Here is a 15,414-nt window from a genome sequence, read left to right on the forward strand (position 1 = left end):
TCACTCGTCCCCTTCTGCGATAAGTAACTTGCGCTCGGATAAAGCGACTCCGTGGACCGAACGAGTCATCACGTTCGGAAGCTCTCCTGCCGAAGCAGTCCTTCAAGCTTTCTCGACTAAGTCGGGGACAGGGCCTCATGGACGGGTGAAAGTACGCGTAAGCGGCAAGGCCGACCGAGCCGAGGGATTCCCACGCCTCTGGGATACGGATACCTCACTCGTCCCTTCCGCGAAAAGCAGCTCTTGCTCACACAAACATCCCTGTTACCGACGAAGTCCAGATGCTCGAAACAGGAGGAAAAAAGGCGCAGCTTCGCAAGTGCAGCGAGGGTGTTTTCTTCTGGCCTCGGCGGCCGCAGGAAGCACACGCTACAAGATGATCGGATCCTGCAGGCTCGGGTCTTCACGCCGAAGGGAGCTGTAGCACCCTCGGCATCGACGACGTCTTCAGCAAAGCCCGACCCAGCCTCGGGCGGCGCCGCGGTCCAGGGGCTCCTCCGGGAATCCGGCCCGAGCAGGCGGCTCAACCGGTTACCCCTGGGGCCTCGGTCAACCGGCTCCCAAGGGCGCCAGCCCGATCTGAGGCCTCGACTGATCGACTTTGGCGTCGGCCCCGCTGACGGACAACACGGCTAGGCTCCGGCCAACCAGGTTCCCATTCTCGAGCCAACTCCGCCTCTGTTCATACTGATATCGCTACCCCCGGCCTCGCTCCACCGAAGGGCGACCGAGGGGTCTCTTCAACTAAGCTAGAGGAGCCTCACATAACAAGGCCGAACGGGCCGAGGGATTCCTACGCCTCCGGGATACGGATACCTCACCCGTCACCTTGACACGAGGCAACTCATGCTTGGTAAAGCGGTTCAGATAATCAAACAGGCGAGACCTAGTGCTCGAAAATGAGGAAAAAACACGGCTCAGTGCCGAAGTTACATACACGTTCAGGCCTCGACAGCCACAATGAACGAACAACTCCCCCTACCTGGCGCGCCAACTGTCGGCGTTTCGAGACAGGGGGGTCCCTAAGCCGACGAGTGAGTGTGCTGCGTGCCCCAGCCCAGATGGGTCGAGCGCGTGGGCGAGCGCGAAGGGGGGAGAGGCGAGGCGGCCGGAGCCGAGCGTGAGAGAGGTGGAAGTCCCGCGGCCTTCGTGTTCGTCCCGCGCCCAGGTCAGGTGCGCTTGCAGTAGGGGGGTTACAAGCGTCCACGCGGGTGAGGGAAGCGAGCGGCCCCAAGAGAGCACCTGTCCCGTCCTCGGTCCCGCGCGGCCAACCTTCTCTGAGAAGGCCCTGGTCCTTCCTTTTATAGTCGTAAGGAGAGGATCCAGGTGTACAATGGGATGTAGCAGAGTGCTACGTGTCTAGTGGAGGGAGAGCTAGCGCCCTAGGTACATGCCAATGTGGCAGCCGGAGAGATCTGGGTACCCTGCTGGCGTGATGTCGTGGCTGTTGGAGGTGCGGCGGAGCCTGATGGAGGGACAGCTGTTGGAGCGGTCGAGTCCCTGCTGACGTTGTCCTGCTTCCGTAAGAGAGCTAGGGGCCACCGTCGTCATAGAGCTTGTGGAGCGCCATCATTGCCTCTCTGGCGGAGCTGGCCGGATGAGACGCCGGTCTTGTTCTCCGTGACCCGAGTCGATTCGGGGTGGGATGATGATGGCGCCTCCTGTTGACGTGGCGGTCTGTGCCCTAGGCAGGGCGACGTGGGGTTTCCTCCGAAGCCGAGGTTGAGTCTGCCTTCTGTTGCCGTGGCCGAGCCCGAGCCAAGGGGTCGGTCGAGGCGGAAGTCGTTCGGCCGAGGCCAGGGCGGAGTCCGAGCCCTGGGGTCGGGCGAGGCGGAGTTTCGTCGTCTTCCGGGTCTTAGCCCGAGTCCGAGCCCTGGGGTCGGGCGGAGCGGAGTTCGCCGTCTTCCGGGTCTTAGCCCGAGTCCGAGCCCTGGGGTCGGGCGGAGCGGAGTTCGCCGTCTTCCGGGTCTTAGCCCGAGTCCGAGCCCTGGGGTCGGGTGGAGCGGAGTTCGCCGTCTTCCGGGTCTTAGCCCGAGTCCGAGCCCTGGGGTCGGGCGGAGCGGAGTTCGTCGTCTTCCGGGTCTTAGCCCGAGTCCGAGCCCTGGGGTCGGGCGGAGCGGAGTTCGCCGTCTTCCGGGTCTTAGCCCGAGTCCGAGCCCTGGGGTCGGGCGGAGCGGAGTTCGCCGTCTTCCGGGTCTTAGCCCGAGTCCGAGCCCTGGGGTCGGGCGGAGCGGAGTTCGCCGTGGCGCCTTTGTCGAGGCCTGACTGCCTGTCAGACTTACTCTGTCGAGTGGCGCTGCAGTCGGAGTGGCGCAGGCGGCGCTGTCCTTCTGTCAGACTGGCCAGTGGAGCGGTGGAGTGACGGCGGTCACCTCGGCTCTGCCGGAGGCGCGTGTCAGGATAGAGGTGTCAGGCCTCCTGTGCGTTAAATGCCCCTGCAATTTGGTCAGTCGGTGTGGTGATTTAGTCAAGGTTGCTTCTGAGCGAAGCCAAGGCCTTGGGCGAGCCGGTGATGTGTCCGCCATAAAAAGGGGGCCTCGGGCGAGACGGAAGTCTCTCGAGGTCGGCTGCCTTCGGCCGAGGCTAGGCTCGGGTGAAGCGTGATCGAGTCACTCGTGTGGACTGATCCCTGACTTAATCATGCCCATCAGGCCTTTGCAGCTTTATGCTGATGGGGGTTACCAGCTGAGAATTAGGCGTCTTGAGGGTACCCCTAATTATGGTCCCCGACAAATATATAAATTGTACATCATGATGAGTTATACAAATTTGTAGTTAAAAAACACTCAGCAAAGAGATCTTTGTCGAGTGTTGTATTTGTGACACTCGGCAAAGAGCTCTTTGCCGAGTGTCAAAAAAACACTCGGCAAAGAGCTTTTTCGCCTAGTGTTTTCTTTTACCGAGGGTTTTTTGCGTGGCACTCGGCAAAGAGCTCTTTGCCGAGTGCCCGACAAAAAACACTCGGCAAAGAACTTGGCACTCGGCAAAGAGCCAAATTCCGGTAGTGAACATGTCATGACCCATAGTGTTTTGGCAAAAATAAATAATTAACCTCCACTAACTCAAGCTAATTCTACTTAAACGGGGGGCGGGTGGGTAAAAGAGAGAGATAGAACCTAGGGTGAGAGAGAGAAGAGTAACACATGAATTTGGGTGATAATTAGAAAGAAATTTTATACCCCAAATTCAGGGTGTTACAAACAACAAGGAACGAGTTCACCTGATAATTAATAAGCCTACGTGCACGAGCTCGTGTCATTGGTCCTTGATTAGCTATGAATAGTGAAGTGGTTGTATCAATGATAATGATGTCCTTATCAAAACATGACCGTGAACTTGTCATCTAGTTATATAAAAATTGTATAAAACACAAACAAAGTCAAAAAATCATGAAACCTCTCTACATGTCATGATATCATATGTAGAGGATGTGATAAAAATTTGAGAATGTTTCGAGAAAGTTGTGACACACTACGTGTAGAAACCTATGTGTCCTGCACATAAAATCATAGAGCTTCAAAGTAGATCGGATATGTTTCTACACAGTGTGTGATAACTTTCACGAAATATTTTCAATTTTTTTATCACAGCCTCTACATATGATATCATGACATGTAGACAAGTTTCATGATTTTATGACTTTGTTTGTGTTTTATATAATTTTTAAACAACTTGATCGAAAGTTCACGGTCATGTTACGTGAGCATGGTGCTCGAAAATCGGCTGTAACTTATGCTAAATAACATGGATATCATTTTTGCATTCACGGTTTTCCATTTTTCGAGTGACTTGCAGTTCAAATCTCAATTATCCGAGGAAATTCAATTAAAATAACAAAATCTAATAGCTATAGCAAACACTCTTATAATTGTGTCAAAATAGAATATGTAAGTATACGTAGTATAGGAACAAACCATAAAAAGTTTTGTTATTAAAACAAAAAAAAGATATACTTTGCTAAGTGTCCAATATAGACACTTGACAAAGCATGGTTTGTCGATGCCTGGCGACACTCAACAAAGTAACTTCTTTGCTGAGTGCCAACGCCTGGCGCTCGGCAAAGGTAACGGCCGTCAGCTATAAACAGCTGCTGACGGTCCTTTGTCGAGTGTCGCCGTTCACCGAGTATGTGGCACTCGTCTTTGTCGGGTGTCTATCGATGCCGAGTGTCCTGCTCTCGGTAAACGTAGTCGTTACCGAGAGTGTGACTTCGCTGAGTGTCCGACAAAAAACACTCGGCAAATCACCGACCACTCGGCAAAGGACGGGATTTCGGTAGTGTAACCAACAAAACACGCATATCTTTGAGTTTTATACTCTGTACCCAAGCATGAATAAAAATCGTAGCAACATACGGGTACTTTGCTAGTATTTATAAGAAGAGCAAGATGAAGTGAGTTTTATGGGGCAAGCACTTTTGATGATTTGATAATATTTGTAAGAAGAGTGAGAAGAAGTGAGTTTTATGGGATTGAGACGTTTAACAAGTCTCTACATATAAGTGATAAAATTAAATATTTATAAAATCATAGAATTAACTTTCTAATGAGAGTAGTCATTTCATTTCATTTTATATGACACCATAATCTAACCTTACCAACAAAATGCCTGGCATGCATGGCCCTCGGCGACACACACACATACTCCAGTCAGATCACGAACCAATTGCGAGAACTGTGGCCGGCCGCCATTGATAGGTCATCGGTGGATCCGCAAAATCCATGCGAAGGCGAGGCGGCACTGCGGCAGACGCTGGATCGCTGCGCGCACGCAGTCGCCGGACGATGGCACGGCATGCCTGCCTGCGCTGGACACTGGACGCGCGGTGTGCCAGCAAGCCCAGAAGTCGCCGGCTCGCCGCAGCAAGGGGTCGGGCGGGCGTGGAAATCCAAGGGAGGCAGTCTCTCCCCGATTTTGGCGAACAGTTTCAAGGCATTCACTCCGCGCGTGGTCAGGGCCGAGGCGCGCGCGCCAATCGCCATGGCTGATGGCTGTGCGTACGCTGCTCGGACAAGCTCGCCGCGCTTGGCGTACGGCGGCCCTATACGTGGGGTGGCCGGAGTTCGTTCAAGGCCGCTCTGTTGGGTTCCGGCTTTAGCTTCTTCAAAGGAATCCTACTAAACTGTTTAGTAGAAGAGACTGTTTTATTATTATTATTATTATTATTATTATTATTATTATTATTATTATTATTATTATTATTATTATTCATTTTACCGTGACGGAGAACCGTGGATTCTTATCCAGAATTTAAGTGCAGTTCTCATAGCCGCAATGGACGTGAGTTCTAGAGTGTTTGTGACTCGTCGATCAGTGGAGAATTTAAGTGCATCAGTTGATGCCTGAGAAACAAGATGAGCATAACTCAATACTCATATGTGGGACTTTATATATTAAGGCTAAAGTTACTCATCAGATTTTTTTTAAAAAAAAATAAAGTCATAGCTAAAGTATATGATAACGATGTCACATTAAAATTAATAACAATTATAAATCTTTTTATTAAAACGAGCCAGTCAACCCGGTGTAAAAAATCAAACGCGTTATAAATTAGAACGGAAAGAGTGTATTAAAAATCATTTGTAATTCCAGATCACTTCGTCATCAATATTATTGACTTCGTTGTACTTAATTGTTTTTTAACACTACTCTTTAAAATAGCTTAGTATCTCCAACAAAGAACTCTAAAATAGAGTAGTAAGTAAAAATTAAAATAGGACATCATTTCAAATGCTTAGGTCCTCAAAATAAAATTTTACTCTAACAGTTAGGCTTTAAATAATGTTATTTAGAAAATAAATTATGCTATTAGAAAATAAATAGTTCGAGATTAATAAAAAACAAGGATATAGATCTAATTTATGGTTACTATATTTAGGATCTGATAGACTGAACTCTATAATAATTTAACATTTTTTTATAAAATAAAGTCGTTGTTGGAGGGTGTTTTATAGTCCCTAGCTCTATGTTTGAAAATAAGGCCATATTGATGCTCTTAGGGCATGCATGGCTAATTATTTAAATTAAAAATATTTTTAAAATTATTTAAGTTGATATTATAAATTACAGTTCCACACTGGAGCTGGAACCTGTAGCCATTCCAAACCCTCCAATAGTATATCTTTTTGTTTTGTTTAATATGTTGTCTAAAATATAAAAATGGACAGAGACCAGAAGAAAAAATATACATGTAGGATGGAGAAATACCTTTGATATTTTTTAAAAAACTTTAGAAAACATTATTGAAGATCGTAAGACCTGTTTAGTTCATGACTAACTCTGCCATACTTTTACCTAACGGGTCGTTTGAATCCCTTCATTTTAGAGGAATTGGAATTCACTCAATAAAGTAACTTATTTAGTTTGGAATTTGACATTCCACCACTTTTCAAAGTTTAGATATAAGCCTATCCTAAATTCATGGGGTGGAGAATGAGAAATGATTTTATGCATTAGTAGAATTTGTTTCTACTCTATAACTTACATGACACTCTTCGTCTCACTCCTCTATAGTAAAAATATAGCACATAAATATCTCCGACATCTTGCTAATAATAGTATACAAATATATTTTGTATAAAACCGAATTAGCTTAATTGATATATGCCTAAATTACTATTATTAGAATGAAATTCAATTCCAATGATCCAAACGGGGTGTAAGATTAATCGTCTGAATTAAAAACTGACATTAAACATAAAAGTTAGTCAACTGTGATAAGTTAGAAATGTAACCGAAACTGGATGGGTCGCGCTGATACCAAGAAGCGACGCCGTTCGGTTCGATCTCGTATCCCGCCGCGGGCGTGGGCGTCGCGTCGGGGACTCGACCGGACAGGCTGAGTAGTTGACTGACGCACGCCATTGCTGTGCGTGGGCCATGGTTTACAAAACCGGTAAAAACCTGGCGGTAAACCGGTCGGTTTACCGAAACCGCCGGGGTGCGGTTTCAGTAAACCACCGGTTTTTTTCAAAATTCGTTCTAAATTTAAAAAAATTGAATAAAATCATAAAACCCAAAAACCGCTGATAAACCATTTTCTGGGACCGGTAAACCATTATTTGAGACCGGTAAAACGCCAATTTTTACCGAAAAACCGGATTTAATACCAAAACTAAGTATTTAGTGGTCAATTTAGTCATATTAGTCTTGTTTACTATTATATGTTATATGTGAAGATGTTATATGTGAAGATAAATCCGTAGCTCAAGTCCAGTTTAGGCATTTAGTGGTTAATTTCGTTTTCATTTCCTGTTCAAGATGGAATCTATAGATCAAGTAGCTTCATTTCTTCCAATAACTATCCGTCTAGACAAGACTCAATCTAGAACCCTTAGCTCTAGTTCTTCTATATGTGTATTTAAGATTTGCTCATCAGGAGAAAAGTCTAACACTTGGTGAGGTGCACATGCAATACAAAAACACCAAACATACATAGAGATGGCAATGGGTAAGTACCCATCAGGTATTAGTACCCCATATCCATACCCACGATAAAAAAATAACCCCATTGGATCACCCATATACACTAGTGGGTATGGATTTACTCTCATACTCATACCCATGTGAAGGTAGAACGTTCTAATACCCGTTTACCTATTGGGTGAAGATTTTTGCCCAATAACAGACCCACGGGTAAAATATTTAGCTCATATACATACCCTAATGGAGTAAATACCCGTCACTATCACTATATTTTGTATAGACCTATCACTATAACAGATTGGAACAATATCACGATCCTTCCAACATGCCTGAATACTATCACTATGACTCGAGATAAATATGTGAGTATTGTGAAATAAGTCGACCTATGTGTCGTTGCCTCGTTTGAGAGTTGTAAAAGAACTTGTATTTGAGTATTGCGAAGTTCGATGGTTGTTTGTTGCATGAAAACTGGAGTTTGTGGTTGCATATGCATGTTATATGTTATTTTGGTGAACACATGTCGTGTGGATCAATTATATTTACTATGTAATATGAATTGAGCAAACTACAAATAAATCTTGTCAACATTTTCCATTTTTTCTGTAAAAAACAGCAAAAACCGGTTCGTTTCGCGGTTAACCGGCGGTTTAGAGCGGTTTTTCGTCGGTCTTTCACCGGTAAACCGGTTCGAATTCAAATTGATTTGAATTGGTCAAATCGGTTGATTTTTACCGGTTTTTACCGGTTTACCGTCGGTAAACTGTTACCGGTGGGTAGCGGTTTTAGTATAGAAAACGGTTTTGTAAACCGTGGCGTGGGCGCGCATCAGCGGCAGCGCATGTATGCAGCGATCTGTGTGCGCGCGAGCACCGGAAGCCTCCTGCCCTGCAGGCTGCATTGTACAATGGCGCACTCTGGCTGGCGCATCAGTGGAGAAACAGTGGCGCGTGCAATTCGTGGCTGTGTGCGACGGCACCTGCTGACCGTACTCGGTGCCACAGTTGCGTGTTCCTGGCTGTGCGCCGGCCTTCGCTGTGTGGCATGTGCAGTGTGCAGCGCTGCCGGCGTTACACACGTTTCTCGGCAACAGCCGCGGTTGTCGGCGCTGGCAGAGTCAGTGACTTCACTGCGGAGATCAGGCAATGCGGATATGTCCAGTCCAGGTACGATCTCTAGATTCGTGGCCAGCATGATCAAAGTATATTGATCCTGTGTCTATGTATGTTATGTTTGTCCATTTGAATTCATGTAATTCCTACCACCACTGCTTGTACATGCATGCCAGTGATTTTAAGAGCAACAATAAGTTCCCGAATTTTTTGTTTTTGAGTCCTTTTTGTGTCAAAAATTTCCAATTAGACCCCAGAAAACTTAAATGCAATTTTGGACCCATTTCTCGGCGCCATGAGCTATGGCGCCGAGTTTACACATCTCGGCGCCATAGATCTTGGCGCCGAGCTACCTGCCGCGCTGTCGTCCACGAGCTGACGCGGCATCAACGTGGCACCGAGCTCGGCGCCAAGATCTATGGCGCCGAGCTCGAATATATAACTACAAAACTTGTCTAGCTTAGTTGGCAGAGTGCAAGGCTCTTAACCTTAAGGTCGTGGGTTCAAGCCCCATCGTGAACATATTTTTTTGTCTTTGTCACTGATTTATTTTTTATTGTCCAGATTTTTTTTTGTTTATGCCGCTGATTTGTCGGTGCTTTTTAATTCGATGCTTCCAGCCTCAGACTCCACTAATTGGTGCACTAGCTAGCTACGTACTAGTGTATTATTTGTAAGCTAGTTGTTCATCCTTTTCCCTCCCTTTTGAATTGAATGAATTCTGATGAACTACTGCTGCAAAACTAGACCATCACTGATCGGTTGATAGCTCTTCCATTCCATCAACTAGTTAGTAGCATCACTCTCCATCCGATCCATGCATATCCATCAGTGTACTGTACACATGCATGATTTGTGTGTTAGCCCTGCAGTGTCGTCGATCCATGCATCCAGAGAAAAAAAAAGCTAATAATTAAGGTTTCTGCAGCCAGCCAGTGCAGATGAGTAAGCATGCATAACGACAGAGACACGACACATAATCTAGGAACTGCAGAAAAAAAAAATATGTGACAAAGATAAAAAAATATTGAACGCACGGACAAATCAGCGGCATAAACAAAAAAAATCTGGACAATAAAAAAACAAATCAGTGACAAACACAAAAAATATATTCACGATAGGGCTCGAACCCACAACCTTAAGGTTAAGAGCTTTACGCTCTACCAACTGAGCTAGACAAGCTTTGTGATTATATATTTGAGCTCGGCGCCATAGATCTTGGCGCCGAGCTCGGTGCCACGTCGATGCCGCGTCAGCTCGTGGACGACAGCGCGGCAGGTAGCTCGGCGCCAAGATCTATGGCGCCGAGATGTGTAAACTCGGCGCCATAGCTCATGGCGCCGAGAAATGAGTCCAAAATTGCATTTAAGTTTTCTGGGGGTCTAATTGGAAATTTTTGACACAAAAATGACTCAAAAACAAAAAATTCGGAATAAGTTCCTGTTTCACAACAGCTTCATGAACTGTTTCACCCACAACTTCACAAAGCTGTTGTGAGCTGTTCTTTTTTTTCAAAAAAAATAGCTTCATTTATAAACCCCCTTTTGTGCTCTCACAAAGGGATAAAGGTTAAGATACCATGAAGCTGGGAAAAAGTTTATCTTAGCTTTATCCGACACAAGTGGGCCCCATGCATCATATGTGGATCATATATGGGGCAATTGCATGGTTGCTCCTACCAACTCTGTTTTCCCTATATTTTTTAAACTTTACATGTATGCCTCTTCTTTTTACAAACGAACAGTCGATTTGCCCCCTATTTCGTTATCACCACTTAACGGTGTTAACTTAACCTATAAAAATGTGTTTATACCCATGCACCATTGACCCTCCTTTTATTAACTATTTATAAATTTTCTTTCATTTTTATATGAAAGTTTGGAATATACTTATAACATAAATATGGCTATAAAATTTTAAAATCAATATTTTTATTTTTATTTTTAAAATATTTTAAAATTGAATTTAACATTAAATTTTGAGAGAGAAAAGACAACCATAAACGTCCAGATTTTTGTCACTATAAACATTTGAGGAGTTTCTTAAGAGAATCACTACGATAAATTAATCTCTACAGATGATTTTGTTAATAAAACAACTACTGTAAATAAATTTTTTAGAAATTATAAATCAAGCTAAACATATCAAAAAACCGTGATTGGTAGGACACATGGTTTCTTGTGCAGAAAAACCATGACCCTAGGTCTCACATGTTTCCTTCACTAACCACTCCACCCATGTCCATTTACAATATTGGTCACAATCATTTTATCTCATTTGATTTTCAAATGAGTAGTAAATGTTAGAGTCTAAATGATTTCAAATAAAAATGTGGTCAAATACAAAGTCGTAGATCTTTTGAAATACTACAACCTTCGTTCAGATCATTTCTCCATTAGAGACCATTTATTTTTTTAAAAAAATCAAATTATTTATAGAGACGCTAGGACTAGCTAGGTTAAAAAACTGTCGCCATAAATGCATCTGTACTTATGGTTTCTTTGTGAAAACCGCCACTAAATATAATGTATTTATACTTAAGGTTTTGTTCAGAAAAACATCAATAAAAATCTGATTTTTACTAGTCTCTACTATATTAAAGCATCAGTTTCAGTGGTCATCACGTGTCGTCTTTTACATAGAACTCATTGTATTTTTTTCAAAATCAACCAGCGGCCTAAGATTATATCTGAACAGTCGCAACACATGGGTATTAGACTAGTGTTTTTTAAAGAACCACTAGTACAAATAATATATGATTTATGTTTCTTTTTATGTGTTTTTTAGAAAATAAAAACAGTAAGTACAGAAGAGTAATAAAACCTAGTAATAGACTGCACTACCGGAATTCGCGCCTTTGCCGAGTGCCGGTGGCTTTGCCGAGTGCTTTTTATCGGGCACTCGGCAAAGCAGGCTTTGCCGAGTGCCGCACTCGGCAACGTCCTGCGCTCGATAAAGAGCTAGTTTACCGAGTGTAGGACACTCGGCACAGCCGAGCACTCGGCAAACATGGCTCTCGGCAAAGGGCCGTTAGCGGCCGTCTATAACTGACGGCCGTCAGTCTTTGCCGAGTGTCAAATATCTGGCACTCGGCAAACATAGTTTTTGCCGAGTGTCCTCTGTAGACACTCGGCAAAGCATATTTTTATTTTTTTTATTTTGGTCACCAAAATTTTTGTGGTATGTTTCTACACTATGTAGACCTACATGTACCATTTTGGGACAATTATAACAGTTTTTTCTATAGCTAGTACATTTAGTTTATTTATTTGAATTTCTTCGGAAAATTCAGATTTGAACTGCAGGTCACTCGAAACTTGGAAAACCGTGAATGCAAAAATGATATTCATGCTACATAGCACAAGTTACGACCGATTTCAGGAGCGAACCGGAAACTTCGAGCACCATGCTCACTCAACATGACCGTAAACTTGCCATCCAGGTGTTTAAAAATTGTATAAAACAGAAACAAAGTCAGAAAATCATGAACCCTGTCCACGTGTCATGATATCATATGTAGAGGCTGTGATAAAAATTTGAAAAAGTTTCGAGAAAGCTGTAACGCACTATGTGTACAAACCTAAGAGATCCACATTGAAACTCTATGATTTCATGTGTGGTTCTCTTAGGTTTCTACACATAGTGTCTCACAACTTTCTCCAAACATTCTAAATTTTTTATCACAGACTCTACATATGATATCATGACATGTGGACAAGTTTCATGATTTTCTAAGTTTGTTTGTGTTTTATAAATTTTTTAAACAGTTGTATGGCAAGTTCACGGCCATGTTGAGTGAGCATGGTGCTCGAAGTTTCCGGTCCGCTCCTGAAATCGGTCGTAACTTGTGCTATGTAGCATGGATATTATTTTTGCATGCACGGTTTTCCAAGTTTCAAGTGACCTGTAGTTCAAATCTGAAATTTCCGAAGAAATTCAAATAAACAAACTAAATGTACTAGCTATAGAAAACACTGTTATAATTGTCCCAAAATAGTACATGTAGGTCTATATAGTGTAGGAACATACCACAAAAATTTTGGTTGGCAAAATAAAAAAATAAAAATGTACTTTGCCGAGTGTCCAAAGAAGACACTCGGCAAAGACTTCTTTGCCGAGTGCCCCCAGGGTGGCACTCGGCAAAGATGTGTAAGTTAATCTTTGTCGAGTGTCAGATGATAGACACTCGGCAAAGGATCCTTTACCGAGTGCCACCGATCTGGCACTCGGCAAAGTTTATTTTAAAAATTAAAAAAAAACTTTGCCGAGTGCCAGATCACGGGCACTCGGCAAAGAAGGCGAATATACTCGCCCGCGGCTTCCTTCCTCCTCCTTTCTCTGCTCTCGTTGTCTCCTCTCTATCGCGCCCACCGCCGCCTCCCTGCGCGCCCGCCGTGCCGTCGCCGGCCGCGTCCGCCCACGCCAGCGCCCGCGCCCGCGCCCGCCGCGGCCTCCCTCGCCGGCGCCCGCGCCCTCGCCGGCGCCCGCGCCCTCGCCGGCGCCCGCCCGTCCGCCCGCGCCCTAGTGAGTGTATGAATCATTTTTATTGTAGTTGTATAGCTAGTAGATTTGTTTGGTGGAGCGATTAGGATGGAATCAACTAGCTACTAGAATTGTATAGTGACCTTGCTCGAATGAACTAGAGCGAGTGCTTGTAGTGTTTTATTAGGATTTTCTATTGTATTAACCGCTTGATTTAGTGTTGTCAAATTTGTAGAAGAATTTTTTTGGCTATTCACACCTCTCTAGCCATCTAGATCCTCACAACTATTTAGCACTTGCCCTAAGTTTAGGCCTGCTGCTTAGTGAGATTTCCATACCCTTGCCACCTAGTGCTTCCATGTACCATTGCTTGTACACTAGGGCTTGTAGTCCTATAAGATCCTATGAAATGTGGTGAGGTCATTGAGCGTGTACAAAATGAAATGTGTGACCAACAACGTATTGGTCAAATACATGATAATAAAGATAATGGAAAGAGATCCGAAAGAAGACTACCATGAAGACTCACTTGCGCATAATAAAGTGTTTTTTTTTCAATCTACTGATCAAGGCACGTGTCCCTATTCACTTTTCTCAATCTACCAGGAAAGGAGATAGATGCTCTATGCTGAACTCTTCTACTATGTTTTATATATAGGCACGCACACACATATCAATTATCAAATAAAAGTCAGACTTGGAATCGAGTGCCGGTGATGTGAATTTTTTGTTGACAGGCATGTATTTTTTGCAGAGGTCTTCCTAGCCGCTGCGGGTCTGCCTGCACCGCGTCGCGTCGCCACTGCACCGACCCGCCACAGCCCCACTAGCCTGACTCCACCGCCACCCTAGGTATAACCTCTATTTCCGCATCATGGTCGTAGATCACGTAACCCAGTTAGGCGTCTCCCGTTCGAAAGAGATACGGTGTAGATATGCAGATCTTTGCATATCTACAAATGTATCAGTTTCGAATTGTCCACGTTTTTTGGACAGCCCGCGGTTGCGTAGATGGTGTTAGTTTCCATGCTCTACTCCGGTCCGAGAAAGAGTTTCGGCGTCACCTCCCTGTTGTTCTCCGGACAGTACACTCTCCCTGCCAGGACGTGTATCCGGAGAACAGCGGGGAGGTGCTGCCGAAATTCTATCTCGGATCGGAGTAGAGCATGGAAACTAACTCCATCTACGCAACCGCGGGTGGGATTAGGACCTATCCTCACCTATTAGAAGGTAGGAACGTAGTGTACATGCATTACATGTCTATATTAAACTATACTCGGTTATATATGTTAGAGGATGGAGGACCGTGAGTGGATGTACACGGGCCGCGTTCGACGTAATGATGTCACCCCAGAATGGATTAGGAAGACCGATGCTTTCGTGGAACGGGCATATGGCGAAGCTGCTAAAGGAGCTAGCCTAGTCCCTTTTCCGTGCAGCAAATGTGACAACCGGAAAAGAAAACCAAAGAAGGCCATGGTAGAACATATTTGGAAGAATGGATTTACGCCGGACTATACTCGGTGGATCTTCCATGGTGAAGCGCATCGCACGAGAGAGGAGGTGGTGAGACAACGCGTCGAGGATTACGATGCTGATGCCGGGGTAGGAGACATGTTGAACGACTATCACGAGGCACAGTTCGCCGAAGGACGTACGGAGGACGAGCCAGAGGCGACCGCAAAGACATTCTACGACATGTTTGACGCGGCACAGAAACCCCTTCACGGCAAGACAAAGGTTTCTCAACTGGATGCCATTGGGCGTATAATGGCGTTCAAGTCGCAGTATAGCATGAGTCGAGACGCATTCGATGGTTTGTTGACAGTTATTGGCAGCCTGCTTCCGGAGGATCACGTTCTGCCAAAGAGCATGTACGAGGCACATAAACTCCTTCGTGCACTCAAGATGACGTATGAGCAGATACAAGCTTGTCCGAAGGGCTGCGTCCTATTTAGGAAAGAACACACTGAGGCAAAGTACTGTCCGAAGTGTAAATCATCTAGGTTCATGGAGGTAGACTCTGGTGATGGACAGAAGAGGCAGCTCGACATCCCCGTGACAATCCTATGCCACCTTCTGTTCATACCGAGGATCCAGCGTCTATACATGACAGAGGAATCCGCGAAACAGATGACATGGCACAAAAAAGGCAAACGATACAATCCTGACAAGATGGTTCACGCATCCGATGGTGAAGCATGGACCCACTTTGATGCCATTCACCATGAGAAAGCCAAAGAGGCTCGTAATGTTCGTGTTGCACTGGCCACAGATGGGTTCAATCCCTATGGAATGACCGCTGCCCCATACACATGTTGGCCCGTGTTCGTTATCCCCATCAATCTCCCCCCCGGCGTATGCTTTCAAAGACAGAACATATTCGTGACGTTGA

Source organism: Zea mays, chromosome 9, assembly GCF_902167145.1.
Source record: "Zea mays cultivar B73 chromosome 9, Zm-B73-REFERENCE-NAM-5.0, whole genome shotgun sequence".
In the NCBI taxonomy this organism is placed as follows: Eukaryota; Viridiplantae; Streptophyta; class Magnoliopsida; order Poales; family Poaceae; genus Zea; species Zea mays.